This window comes from Ailuropoda melanoleuca, chromosome 7, assembly GCF_002007445.2.
Source record: "Ailuropoda melanoleuca isolate Jingjing chromosome 7, ASM200744v2, whole genome shotgun sequence".
NCBI lineage: Eukaryota > Metazoa > Chordata > Mammalia > Carnivora > Ursidae > Ailuropoda > Ailuropoda melanoleuca.
In genome coordinates, this window is record NC_048224.1 from 137,200,237 (window position 1) to 137,214,695 (window position 14,459).

A 14,459-nucleotide genomic window follows, 5' to 3' on the forward strand; every position below is an offset into this window, starting at 1 on the left:
CTTGAACAATCGAAGATCAACTTTAATGAGACATAGTCGAAAGAACAGGCAGAGAGGTATGAGAATTATAGGAAGAAATTTAAGCAGGGGATTTATCAAGGTCAAATCATTGGGGAACAAGATCTCATTGAAATGGGATCCCAGGTAACCATCAAGACCAGTAAGATACATATACAACCTAAAAGTACTTTGTGAGTAGTTGAACTCATGCACAAACTAGAGACAGGGTATTGATTGGTATAGAAGCATTGGGAAGTACTTGCAAACTGAAAGAAAAAATATAATAATGCATGTTCCCACTACTCTGTGGAAATGTACTCTGAACACGTAGGTACATATCCCTCCATAACAGTGTCTCTGTGTGTGAGCGTGTCTGGTTACGTATATATGTATGTGTGCATGTGAATGTATAGGCATCGCCATTCATTTTCCTGTTTTCCCCATTGCTTAGTGCTCAGATGATCTGGGTGAAATTGAACCAAGGCAACTTTGGAAGCGGGCTATGATTTGCCTTGGGTTTATCATCATAATAGTATTCTGCTTGCTCTGGTGATTTTTTAAGATTAAGAAAGTGGTCCCAATGAATATGGTCAGAACTTTTCTTCTATTATTGAGTCAGTATCTATCCATCTATCCACCCCCCCACCCTTTCTCCCTCTTTACATTGTCTTACTGCAGCCATGTTACTGTCATGACGGAAACTGGCCTCTGAAGAAAATGACCAGGGAATACAGTAGAAGTTGAATGAAAAGAGAAGGGGGCTCACACTGCAATCGGACAGCACTGCCCCTCCCCCCCACCGCCTGCCCTCTGCAAACTACTTCTGACTTAGGATTTTTGTGGGTTGTAGAAGGAAAGATGAAAATTTTCATCTAATTAATTCTTTTAATGTAATCTTAGTCTTTTTTATTGACAGCTATAACACAAGAGAAGAAAATGCATATAACTAATCACTCACTTTAATTATTATAAGGTAAACACATGTATCAAGGAATAAACTATTGTAAGCAACTCCACTACTCACGATCTTTACTTTTATAGCATCTTTTTTTCTTTCTTTCTTTCTNTTTTTTTTTTTTTTTTTTTTTTTTTTTTTTTTTTTTTTTTTTTTTTTTTTTTTTTTTTTTTTTTTGCTTTTCTGTATGCTGTTATGATCTTTGCATCCCTGAACACTGTGGTTTTGTCCAGACTGATTGTGAACTTTGTGTGAACGGAATCATCGACTATTTGTTGCATGAGTTGTTGGTTACTCAGTTTCATTGCTGGATGTATCTCTTCTGAGTATACCAGAATGGATCTATCCATTCTACTGTTGCTGGACTTGGGGCTTTGAGTTTTCAGGTTGGGTATATTACAAATAATGCTACTCTGTCAAGTTTGGCCTGTTTCTAGATGCATATATGCACATATGTATGTGTGGTGTATACCTAGAAAGGAAGGGCTGGATTATGAAAATGAATATGTTAGATGATTTAAATCAGCATTTTAAAGACCTTGGCAGGCTGATATCTGGGTCTAAGAATAACAAGGGGGGATTTATTTGGCAGAATTCTAAGTCTTGTTGGCTGATTCCAAATATTAATGGCACAAGGTCAGAGTGTCAAAGACATGCCTTGACAACAGAGCATTTAGAATAACTTTGTGGGTTATTAGTTGACTAATGCTTGCATAATGAGCCCAGTGTCACCATCGTAAATGCAGATATGCTATCAATAGTGAAACCTGGTGTCTATTATCCTAAGTAAGGGAGTTCACATGTACAGTAGTGCATTCATTTTGGGAAGTCATGTGTAATTAAGGATTTTTCAAACTGGAGTATATACAGAGAAAAGAAGCTAGAATAGTTGAGGTCTGGAAAGAGCAATGTGAAGAGTTTCTCCCAGGAGGGTTTACCCTGGAAAAGGGTAGAGAGGAAAAGGGTTGTACCTTTCATGTAGAAAAATGATCACATCTATTTTGTCATCTCTGAATGGCTGACCTTGGACCCATGCATGGGGTGGGAGAAGATCGTATGAAGAAATGCTTCATTTGCCTCATATTTTAATATAAATGTGGCTCTAATGATTCCAGGAGAAGGAGAGAATGATCTTAAAATGTGGAGAGCTCATTATCAAAGAAGTTTCAAACAGAAATGGGCAAAACACATTCCTGAGATGTCTAGATGTCCTGGCTCTAGGTGATGACTTTTTAGGCTTCTCTGTGTGTCTCCCTTGCAGGCGACGCAGTAAAAATTCGCAGCTCCAACCAGGGAAATCCTGGATAACCTTAAATATCTCGTGTAAAGCATTTCTCTATGTCTTGAACAGAGAGGCATTTCTTAGTCCTAAATTATAGCTTCCACTCACCATGTGTAATGTGACTTAGACAATTGCACCTGTTTTCCATACGAATAATTATTACTTGAAAAAGGGATAAAGTCAAAACAAAGGGACAAGTAACCCCTACGGGTAGATATGTAAAAAAATGTACAAAATCACATTCCATAGTGATTAACCTTATATGGGGTCTTCTTTGAAGTTCCAGCTTACTTATTACAGAGCAATCTTGACTTATAGAAGCAAGAATTACAATGGAGGGATTTCTCATTGAGAAAAAAGAATGTCAGAATTCAAGATGCTTTAGAAAGTCAATGATTATTTTAATTTTCTAAAATAATTTAAGAGAATTAAAAGTCGTGATCGGGCCAAAGGATAGACATAAATTCAGTGTTGTGACCTCAAGTTGATACACTTAAAACAGAAACCATATTCTTGAGCATCTTGGAATCGATGCTGTTTTTTAAGTGTTGAAGAAAATAGAAAAAAGAAATCCCAGTGCTTAGATGACTTTGTATTCTCGAGAGATCAGTAGCATAATAAGTTCCTTAAATCTGGATCAAGATCATCTTACCAGAGGCAAGAAGTCCAGATTTCACACAGGTGAGCACAGAATAGTTTCATCTTGCCTAGCAGATGGCTCCAGGTCAGTGGCCAATAACAATTTTTAACACACCAATGATAGTATAAGGCAGCCAGCTCTCTCCTTGGAGTGCAACCTGCTTTATAAAAATAAAACAGGCTGGTGACTTTTTCTGTAGCATAGAAATCTATCCTTCTCTCTCTCTCTCCCTCATTTCCTTTCCCCCTTCTTCAAATTATGGACTTAACTGTACTTAGTTGTTCCCTTGTTTGTGGACAAGTACTACATATATAAGCAAATTAGATGCTTAAATAGATATCATATACAAATTCAAACAACGTAAATAAAAATAAGATTTACTTGACCAAAATTAGCCATATGAAAAATATCACACACACATGCATACGTGTGTATCAGGAAAAAATTCCAACTTTTATGCAGCATCCGGATGTTTTCTGAAGAGTTTACAGAAGCTATCTCATAAATGGACATCATGTGAAAATAAAGTGGGAAGACCGTTTGTTGGATTCAGAGTAAATGTGCTAGGGAATGGCTCTCCTGCTCCTTCTTCCCCTGAAAAGAAGGAACCGAAGTGACTGGTGTTATATAAATAAACGGAAGTTGCGAGTTTTGAAAAGTTCGGCATGCGTGCATTTTAATATTATATCTGTTTTAACAAGGAGTTTGACTTAGTAAAGCCACATTGAAAGGAAGTCTGCCTTTCGTCCTTGAGACTGTGACCCTGGGGTCACCAGTTTACAAGGTAGCCGCTTACTAGAATTTTAAGTATATTGTCATCGAGGAAACGAGGAAAGATTCATTCTCTGGCTTCCCATGGCTCTCTGCTTCCCTCTCTTCTTTCTTCCCTGCCGCCCTCCCTCTCCGTGACCTGCCTCAAGTCATGCAAGACCACAGTGTGACAATGCCTGAATTACACAGTGTGCGTCATGAGGTCTGCTCCAGTTGTAATGAGAATCAAACTGAATTGATATATGTGAGAGTCCTTTTCAAAACTGTAATATGCACTCTGCACACACAGAACTATTATCTATCAATCAGTCAATCACTTTATGATAGATCTTTAAGCAAAAATAGGAAATTACAACCGTAATGAAACCACAGGTCATTGTACATGAGAAAACACTCAATTTGTACGTATGAATAGATATCGTCAGGCTGTATCTGTTATTTGGGTATTAGAAATTAGTTTTTATGTCAGCATTGTGGATTTGAGTTTCTCGTTTTTAAATAAAGCTTTGCAAATAGCTACTCATTTGGGGGAGTTACTGATCTCAATACCTTGAATTAGTAAAAGATGACACATTGAATAAAATTGGTGCCTGTCAAGAAGAAAATTGGCTGGTAAAGATCTATGGACAATCTGATATGTTTTTACCATTGTATTAAATTATAATACACGTTGACATTCTCTTCAGTCTCGGAAGCATGTAAGGCCAGAAGCTTTTCTCTTTCTGTGTGGTGCAGACACGGACAATTTAAAAGCCTTTTGTGGGTGTGTGTCATTGGAAGCAAAGCTGTTGCAGTGGCTCGGAACCCCCCTCCTCCCAGCGATGGCTCCAGCAGGTGCCTTGACACCCCTCTTCCAGGAGCAGAGGGTTTGCCCTTGGACTCCGGTTACTCCATGTGATGGGCAAGCCCCATCTTGCATATGTCCTCTCCCTCGTCCCTCCTCTTTCTCCTTCCTCCTCTCCCATCTTCCCTCCCCTCTCTCCTCTCCGTTCCTTTCCTCCAGTTTCTCTCTTCCCTTCCCTTTCTCCTTGAACCCGGCATCTGCAGCCTTGTTGTGTCAGGTGCCAGACAGACACAGCACGAGACATGTCCTCTGACCTTGCAGGTTCTGCCGTCCAGCTGGAGAGAGGCAATGAGCACAGGAACTGGGTAGGGCAGAGTGAGGCCAGTGTCCATCTGTCTGTCCCTGCAAGAGGGGAGTGGACAGACCACGAGTGCCAGCCACCCTCCGGCAGAGGATGGGTTGGTGAGCCCAGAACACGTGCAGGGACTGCGTGGACACATCGTGGGGCTTGTGGGATGCATGCAGGACAGAAACTAGGATGGTCTGTGGACAATTACGTAAGGGTTATATGATAAGGTTTTGCCTTTTATTTTATTTTATTTTATTTTATTTTTTTTAAAGATTTTATTTATTTGACAGAGATAGAGACAGCCAGCGAGAGAGGGAACACAAGCAGAGGGAGTGAGAGGAAGAAGCAGTCTCCCGGCGGAGGAGCCTGATGCGGGGCTCGATCCCATAACGCTGGGATCACGCCCTGAGCTGAAGGCAGACACTTAACCGCTGTGCCACCCAGGTGCCCCAGGTTTTGCCATTTATTAATGATATTTTGCAATTCAGTGTTAGGTGACGAGTAGGGCAAACAAATAACGCTTTTGAAATGGATTCCAACTTAGTTTAATTAGGTACAAATCTGTTTGTAACACAGATGTCTGTTGGGGGGGAGAGTCTTGCTTTTCAGTTCCTTCCTCCTGAAACATAATTGGTTGTAACAGACATGTGTGAGGGGCGGCATGCTGCTTCCCGCGCTCACCTCTGTGCAGCTGCGTGCTAAATGGCGCTATTCAAACTGATAACTGTTCTCTTTATGTCTGATAATCTGCCTCTGAGCCTGGTATTTGGGACCTTAAGTAGTTTTGCTGGTAAATGTAGTTATATTTAATGGTCTGTTTTGTAAATACAATGGTTTTGCCTTTCTGTGGGCAGTCAACTGAATCTGAATGTGGACAAAATAAAGAAACGTGAGCATTCTACATTTCAGAAAATACAGCTCTTAGCGTGTATGTTTTATGCTTTGTTCTAGATTTACATTAAGCACAATTTCATTACTATTAACCTCAGACAACATAAATATCCAGCAGGTTTATATAAATGTTCCTTTGCAATTTTCGCAAGTGTTCCTGATATAATATGTCTAGCATGGTGTACGAAGGCTGCTAAGTAGTTACCAGTTATTTTCCAAATGTAAAAGCAAAATCAAAGTCATGAAGGGAAGAAGAAGAGAAACCAAAGTAGAGACTATTCTGCGTGGGTGTGGATGATGTGCCAGGAAAGATAGTCTGTTTAACGGGCTCTGGCGCAGCCCAGAACGGGGCCAGAAGTTTGGAAATACACAAATTCTTCCCTGTTCAGAAAGTAAAGACTTCCGTGAGTTTTGTGATCCAAATAATGTGCCGGAAAGCAGATCTCTGGCAAGTGTATTCCTGTTCGACTCCTGAATGAATAAACAAACGAACATATAAATAAATCACATTTAGTGTCTGTTACTTGTTTTCCTCCTGGATTTAAAATTGTGTTTCAGAAGAACCTAGTTGTTCAATCCCGTAATTTCTAAGAACATACCAGTATCTAATTTTTCATGAGCGTGTCAGTTTGCTGGCTGCAATAGCAGACACTCATTGTGTCGCAGATCCAGAACTGGGAGGTCAAGGTCAAGGTATCTGCAGGGTCACTTCCTTCTGAGGGTGGTGAGGAAGGATCGATGCCACACTTCTCCCCTGCCTTCTGGTGGTTAGCCTGCCATATTGGCATGCTAACTAATTACATGTGCAATGACCTGGTTTGTAAATAAGGTCAACTTTGGAGATACTGAGAGTTAGGACTTCAACATAGGTATTTGTGGGGTGGGGTGAAGTGGAACAGGATTCAACTCATTACAGGATGTCAAAGAAAAGCCCCGATCCTCTCTACGTAGGCATTATCTGGACAGAGACCAAGATTAAATGCAGACTGTGGGATGGAACAGACTCCGTCTGAGAAACAGGAGGATGAGAAGAGCTCCTAGGTGCAGTGGCAGTAGTGATGACACAGCTGCTAGGTCTGGTTGCACCAAGTCGGGGACGTCTTCACAGAGGAGATGGAGTTGAGAGTTGAAGGATGTGTAGACATTTGTCTGGTGAACATGAACCTCAAATTTAATTTATCATAAAGCGAACTCAGTTTTGTAATGAAACTTGTGCCTTCTCTTGAATTGGTTGAACTGGGTTCATTCTATCAATGAAGCCAGTGGAACCGGAGTCTTCTGTGTCCTCCCTCACATCTGTTTAGATCAAGAATGTCATGTCTTCTCTCCTCACAGTCACTGTGTCCTTTCCCTCTGTTGCATTCTGACTGCTGCTGCCCAGCGTCAGAACTTCCAGAATGCCAAGGATGTGGCTGCCAGTCTTCTGAGATATCCTTGAATTTTCATCTTCCCTTCATCATCCATCCTGCATATCACCACCCAGTTCACCTCCTTACTACTAATTTGGGTGTTTCTTTGCAGGCCCCAGACCTTCAGTATCTTCTGCCCTCCAGCCAATCTTAACCAGGCTACCCCATATCTTCTGTCAGCCTACATTTCTCACATCAACATTCAGTAGAGTTAAAGAATCCCATCTTGAGAATGGATTTTAGAAATCATCTGGTTGATGTGTCTACCATATGCATGAATCCCAACATCCCTGCTAAGTGGTCACGTCTTACGTCTGCCCCCGGTTCCAGGAACTTTGCCTGTCACCCTGCTTACCTGTGGTCATGACCATTTTGAGACATCTTTGTCCTCGCCCATTTTCCCCCCATCATTCAAGACCTGGCTCGCATGCCGCCTCTGCTATGAGAAATGACCGTGGCACTCGGATTATAACACCTGAAGCAAGGATTGTGCTGTGATGACAGGGGATAAATGACAAATAGGGTGAAATGATGAAATAAAGATTGGGGTGGTAGTAGAGTGAGTATAGAAGAGAAGATGTAAGTGGAATTTGGGTGTAAAGGTTTTAGTTACAGGCTTTGATAAAGACAGGTACTTCATATAAAATTTATTTTTGAAACTATGAAGATGACTTTTTTTTTTATTTTTTTTTTTATTTTTTATTTTTTTTATTTTTACTTATGTGACAGAGAGACAGCCAGCGAGAGAGGGAACACAGCAGGGGAGAGGGAGAGGAAGAAGCAGGCTCCCAGCCGAGGAGCCTGATGTGGGACTCGATCCCGGAACGCCGGGATCACGCCCTGAGCTGAAGGCGGTCGCTTTAACGACTGCGCCACCCAGGCGCCCCCTATGAAGATGACTTTTAAAGTCAACCTGCCTAGTTAATGTTATTTCAGATTTCAAGTTAAAATGATTGCCCTGGGGCGCCTGGGTAGCGCAGTCGTTAAGCGTCTGCCTTCGGCTCAGGGCGTGATCCTGGCGGTCTGGGATCGAGCCCCACATCAGGCTCCTCCACTGGGAGCCTGCTTCTTCCTCTCCCACTTCCCCCTGCTTGTGTTCCCTCTCTTGCTGGCTGTCTCTCTCTGTCAAATAAATAAAATCTTTAAAAAAAATAAAATGATTGCCCTGTGGTTTATATTTTTAAAACTTGAAAAAAAAATCAGACTCCCGTGACATGGCTAGTCCACGTCCAGAGTGTGAGGACTGAGGGTCCACACATAACAGGCACAGGGATTGCCGCTGGGTCCCGATGGGAACAGCAGTCGGCATCACTGCAGCACGTCATTAGAGAAGATGTGCCCAAGCACGGATGGTGCAAGGAAAGCTGCCTCACTTCACCGGCTTCTCTCGTGGATGTGTGTTACAGCGGGGCTCTCCTGCCTCAGAAATTACCTCCCTTAACCTATGTATTAGGAAGCAACTGATAGCTAAATTATTTGGATCTGCCAACTTTGAAATGGTTATCTGGTGTTAGGCACTTTTAATTTACAATGGAAATAATTAAATTAATGAGATAATGACCACCATTTAGCACATCTTGTGAAAGTTATGTTCTGTTCACATCCTTGGGCCATGGGGAGACGTTGCCTTGTTTTATAACTTCATTTAAATGTGCGTTTGGATGTCCCCATTTCGCAGTAGCCTTTTATGGTTTGTACTTGCCATCTGAAGAGCTGGGCACCGTCCGAGACAAGAGTTCTGGTCGCCCAGCCTCCGACACGGGCCAGCAGGTGGCCGGCTGTGTAAGGGTTACGCACATCCTCATGTAGCTGGTATGTTCTGGTTCTTTAGAAGCATCCCTAGAGAGGAATTAAAGTGGTGACTTTATTAGCATGTAGGTATCTAGATCAGGGTTTCTCAGCCTCGGCACTGTTGACGTTTTGGGCCAGATCATTCTTTGTTTGGGGGGGCCGTCCTGTGCATTGTGGGATGTTCAAGAGCATCCCTGGCCTCTGTCCTGTGTGCCAGAAGCACATCCCTCCCACACATTGTTTTGAAAACTAGAAACATCTCCAGACATTGCTAAAATGCTTAGGGAGCAGAATCACCTCCGGCTGAACACCACTGATCTAGGTATTAGCACCAACACTGTAATCTTATTTTTCATTACATCAAGGGGCCATATACTTAGTGGCGAACACCTGCTCCGTGATCACTGCGTGATCGCTAAGCATGACAGGTAGGCTTCTTATCTTATTAAAGGGGCTTTAACGAAAAGCCTGAAACTAAAACCCATACATTTATGATTCCTTCAATGGGTAGATTGCATGTAACTGAAATGATATGGAATTAATTACTTTCTACTCATTTTACACATTTTTCATGTGTGTATCGCTTGAGCAAATGATTCCAATTTTTTTCCCTTCTTTTAAGTCTGGCAGCAGACGCTGCTCTTCATCTCCCTATGTCTGTTTTTTTTTGGGGGGGGGCAGGAGGGAGCAGGAGTGATACCAGCTGGTGAATTCAGAATTAATTGCGGATTGTTTCCCTCAAAAAAGACACACATGGGTCACTAACCTCTAATGATTTTGGCAGCTGTTTCGGCCCTATTAAGATTACTAGTAACTGGACAGATACTCTGCTCCTTTTCTTGGAAGGGTATGTTGCAATTTTGGGGGATTTGGACACCAGGAACTTTGTTACAGATGCCACATCTGATGGGAATTTAAGACAATACAAGCCATTGCCTCAGAAATCCATTGTGTAATGTATTAATTCACTTACTTTTTGGTAATACTTGACTTTCTGTTAAATACAAATGTACAAATAAATTTCGAAAGACTACAGGCTCAGAATTAAAAGATATATGTCTTAAAATTGGAGAACTTTCAGATAAGTGAAGAATGATCTCTCATATTGGATGGGAAAAAGAATGATTTCAACATCATTTAAGTGACTCTTAAAATGTGTTATGTTCATGGCAACGATTTTGGGGGAGAGATTTCCCCCTCCCAAACCCTGATAAGTTAATGGTTTAATTGCATTGAAATAGAGTCTTTAAAAAAATTCAGGGTCGTTACGGAACTAATGTTACTGTATTAATCAATCTTATAAGTGAAATCACTTTAATTTAAATTATATAATTGAAAGGAAGGCTCTTAGTCTCAAAAATAGAGTCTACACACTCTTTCCAATATCTTACTTCCCATTTACTCCTCAATCCACTAAATTTGAATTTAGGTCAAGGTGTTTCTTTAACTGGTCTGTTGGATGTTCTATCTCCTTTCTGCCTTTCTTCCCTAGACATCAGATGCTGCTGATGCCACTGGTGGTATTTCTGTCCATCACTTCCTTTTGTGAAGAAGCAATGTAATGTCAGGGTTAAAAGCACAGACTTATTGTCTACCTGCTTGGGTTCGATTCTTTGTTCTGCATTTGGCTGACTTGGAAAAAGCCATTACAAGGTGCCATCTTATTATTTCTCTGTCAATTAAGGTCAAGCTATTAAATTTGGATGAAGTTACAAAATGCTGAGATCACAGATGGTGAGATAATTATCATGAGGTTGGTGGATAAAATCAACCTTCTATGACAAAATGGCTTGTAACTTCAGGTGAGCAAGCACAGTTTTCAAAGCCAAATTTCTAACAAAAGTAGCTTCTTATAACACGAAATCGTAAATATGGTCCTTGGAACATTTAAATTATTTAAACATATCTTTAAGTATTTATAGAAATTTTTTTCACATTACAAAGAAACTGAATTTCCATACAAATTAACTTTACAATAAGGTACGAATTAAGTACAGAGCCGACCTGAGTTTGATGGTAGCTAGTAAGGGAATTTTGACAAACATTTTTTAATTGTGAATAAGATATAATAGATAAGTGCATGCTTTAATTCATCACATTCCTTATGTTAATAGTCTCTCGATTCTTTTCATGCTTCCTTATTAGACTGTTAATTAAAGCTTATAGCCTGTGGCTTCAGTTATAGTTTTGAGTAAAGATTGAATCAAAGAATATGGGGCTTTTAATTTCCCTTTTTCATACACACTCATTAAAGAAATCATTTAGCACAGATTCCTATAGGTGATCAAAATTGGTGGCAATTTGAATTGTATTGTGTATGACTTGTCATTCTGTGTAGAGGTAACGGTGAATTCCAGTTAAAGGATTCTTTAATGTGAGAGGGTGATTTCACAACTAACTTACTTTCTTTCTTTCTTTCTTTCTTTCTTTCTTTCTTTCTTTCTTCCTATCTATCTATCTATCTATCTATCTATCTATCTATCTATCTATCTTATTGATTTATTTGAGAGAGAGAGAGAACATGAGCTGGGGGTGGGGATCAGAGAGAAGGAGAGAAGCAGACTCCACACTGAGCTCAGAGCTCCACACAGGACTTGATCCCACGACCCTGAGATCATGACCTGAGGACCTGAGCTGAAATCAAGAGTCGGGTGCTTAACCGACTGAGCCATCCAGGTGCCCCACAACTTATTCATTTCTTCCGTAAGGATTATTAACATAGGAATCTTAATTCTCCTGTTTGTTTTGCCTACTGTATTTTTTTAAAAAAGTTCTTTTTAAATTGGCCTTTCGAACATCTCTGGGTTAACAGGTAGGCTAATGAGAGAATTCTTTGAAACTGAGGGTTTCCCATAGTAGTTTTCTGCAATAGTTATTCATTTACTTCCAAAATATGCTCCATGTTTTAGGGTTCTCCATATTTCCTGTGTCTGGGGAGTAGACCCCTCACTGCAGTGTCAGTTCACTGCCTGTAACCTGACGCCATCAAGTTGAACACAGGGGAAACTGAGAGCTGTAGGATCCCGAGCAGCCACTGAGACACGAGGAAGAAAGATTACAGTCAACAAGACAAGTGGGAAAAAAGTGGCGAGCATGTACCGATGAGAAGCTTTAAGCATTTACGGGGAACTAATGCTTCATGGAACCAATTCAGTGTGTTTACCACCTTGGACTGCCTTTTCTTTATATGTTATTTCATTTTAAGTGAAAGCATTGTGAATGAGATGAAGGGTGAAATCCCGTAAAAAGACAGACCCTACAAATAGTTAACCTCTTGGCCAGATGGCACAACTTGAGGCTATTTATCAAGATCTGAGGATAGAATTTTGGGTCAAGAAACATTAGGTCCAATGCCAAGAAGAAGGCAGGAAACTAACAGTGGGGAGATGTGGCTTTATCCCGCGTCAATAAATATAGCAACGTTTCAAGTGAGGTTCCTTGTATTAACTAGGAAATCAACTGAGTTCCTCTAGTTCCTTCAGTTATATTCCATGGTCGGGAGGTGTAGGGACAGAGGACAGGACTTGGGCAAGAGAGAAGATACGTTTCAGAGATAGTGTCGGGTCTTTCTTTTTCATTTCTTTCCTTTTATTTCCTCTTCTTTTCCTTTCCTTCCTTACCTTCCTATCTCCCTTCCTCCCTTCTTTTCTTCCTCCATCCCTCCCTCTCTCCCTCCCTCCCTTCCTTCTTCTCTAGACTTTCTTCTAAGAAGATGTGGGATGGAAAGAAATGATGGTACCTTAAGCAAAGGACACGTTGGTAAGGTAAAAAGGGAAGAGGACAGGCCATGGGTTTAAACCAGCCTAGGGTGCCAGGTCAGGAGAGAGAGTTCAATAGCAATGTCTCAAGTCCGAGAATAACTCTGAGACCAAAGAGGTTAGCAAAGTGGAAGTAGAGAATTACACTTTAGACGCTGGCTGGGCCAATTCCTGTGGAGCACCGTGGGAGAATGAATAACGCCTTGGTCTAGGAGACAGGCTTTCGTTCCAGGTGTGTACTAACTAGCTGTGCAGGAATGCACTGAACTAGTCTCAGTCTGTGTGTCCTTAATTTAAAACACAAGGGATTGGATTTGCTTCACAGAAATTGTTCTTTCTTTGTCCCCAAGGAAGCCACCATATTTTTTAAAAAATCTTTTTATATTTTTCTCTTTACCTTTACAAATCTTTCAAAACTTAAATACTTCAATCCTTCGTAACTTAAATACTGTTTCCCCCAGAAAGCCTTTCTTACTAATTCACCCCAGTTTGAAATGATCTCCTCACTTCCAAACACCAATATCCGCCACCAATGATGCCTGCAGTTTAACTGTCAAATTATCAAGTATTGCGTTATAGTCATTTCATGGTTCTATTTTCTTATATATTTTGTTCTGGTCTTTGATTCCAGGTCACCAAGACTACTGGGTATTTTGGTCAGGGAGAGTTTCATGCACTTTTTTTTTTAATTTTAAATTTTTTATTACTCAGCTCCTACCATGATCCTTGGAGAGAATATGTTCTTCATGAAATACTTTACTGTTTCATGTGTTGAACTGTCAATCTGGAAACCTTACATATTTCCACACTAAACTCATTTTCATAACTTAATAAAGTGCCCTCTTTTGTAAGCTCACAGATCTCCTACTGGGGAGGAAAAATAATCTCTCTGTTTAGTTTGGATTTATATTTCCTTTATTAGAACCCCATTGGGGTCAGCCTGTTGCCCAGTAGAGCTAGTGATGTTTCCTATGCACATGGACCAAAAACGTGGAGTAAAAACAAATGGGTCCTCGGGGTCATCGGGGACGGCTATAAACCTCTGAACCGTCATCCTCAAGGCAGTTTTTTCTTGAACCTGATACCGTTTGTGGAGTGAGTGCATTGTTGAATTGGCAGAGTAAGTTACAACTGATTCTGGGGAAAAAAGTACAGCTCCATCCTGAATTCTGTTTATTTAATTAATGCTGATTTGATTAACCACCAGGGTTCTCATTTAAAACTCTGTGGGAATACCAAACACCTCTTTTGATGATCCTTGATGCCCCAGAGCCCGTCTCACAGTGGTCTCAGCTCAGCAGGGCTTGCGTACTGCTGACCTGTGGTGCCGTGTCCCTGTAGGTCCCAGAGCAGTAACTGTACACCAGACTGAGACTTTGCTTTCTCTCTCACCAGGATTTGCTGAATCCCCACATCTCTCCCAGCACTTTTCCTCTGTCCCCACAATGAGCTTCACGTTCCCAGGTCCCAGTCATTCCCGAAGTGAGTTTAGCGCCGAGCAGACCCCCCCGGATACCCACTGTGAGTTTTGTCCCTGCCTGTCCCCAGTCACTTCCAAGTTTTATGGGGGGATATACCCTAGAGAAAGAAGATCCAGAAGATGAGAGCCCACTCTTTAACAGTAACCACGTTTAGGGGGTCAGTAGGAGGCGACACGGCCGGGAGGGTAAAGAAAAATAGATGTGCTGGAAAAAAACAGAGAGATTAAAAGGGAAGGTGGGTAGTTTCAAGATGCAGAGCAGAACGGGAGGATGATGACTGCGTTGTGTGGTGTGATGGGATCATAGGACCGGCTCTTTGCGCCAACATTGTTTCTTCAGAGAAATTAG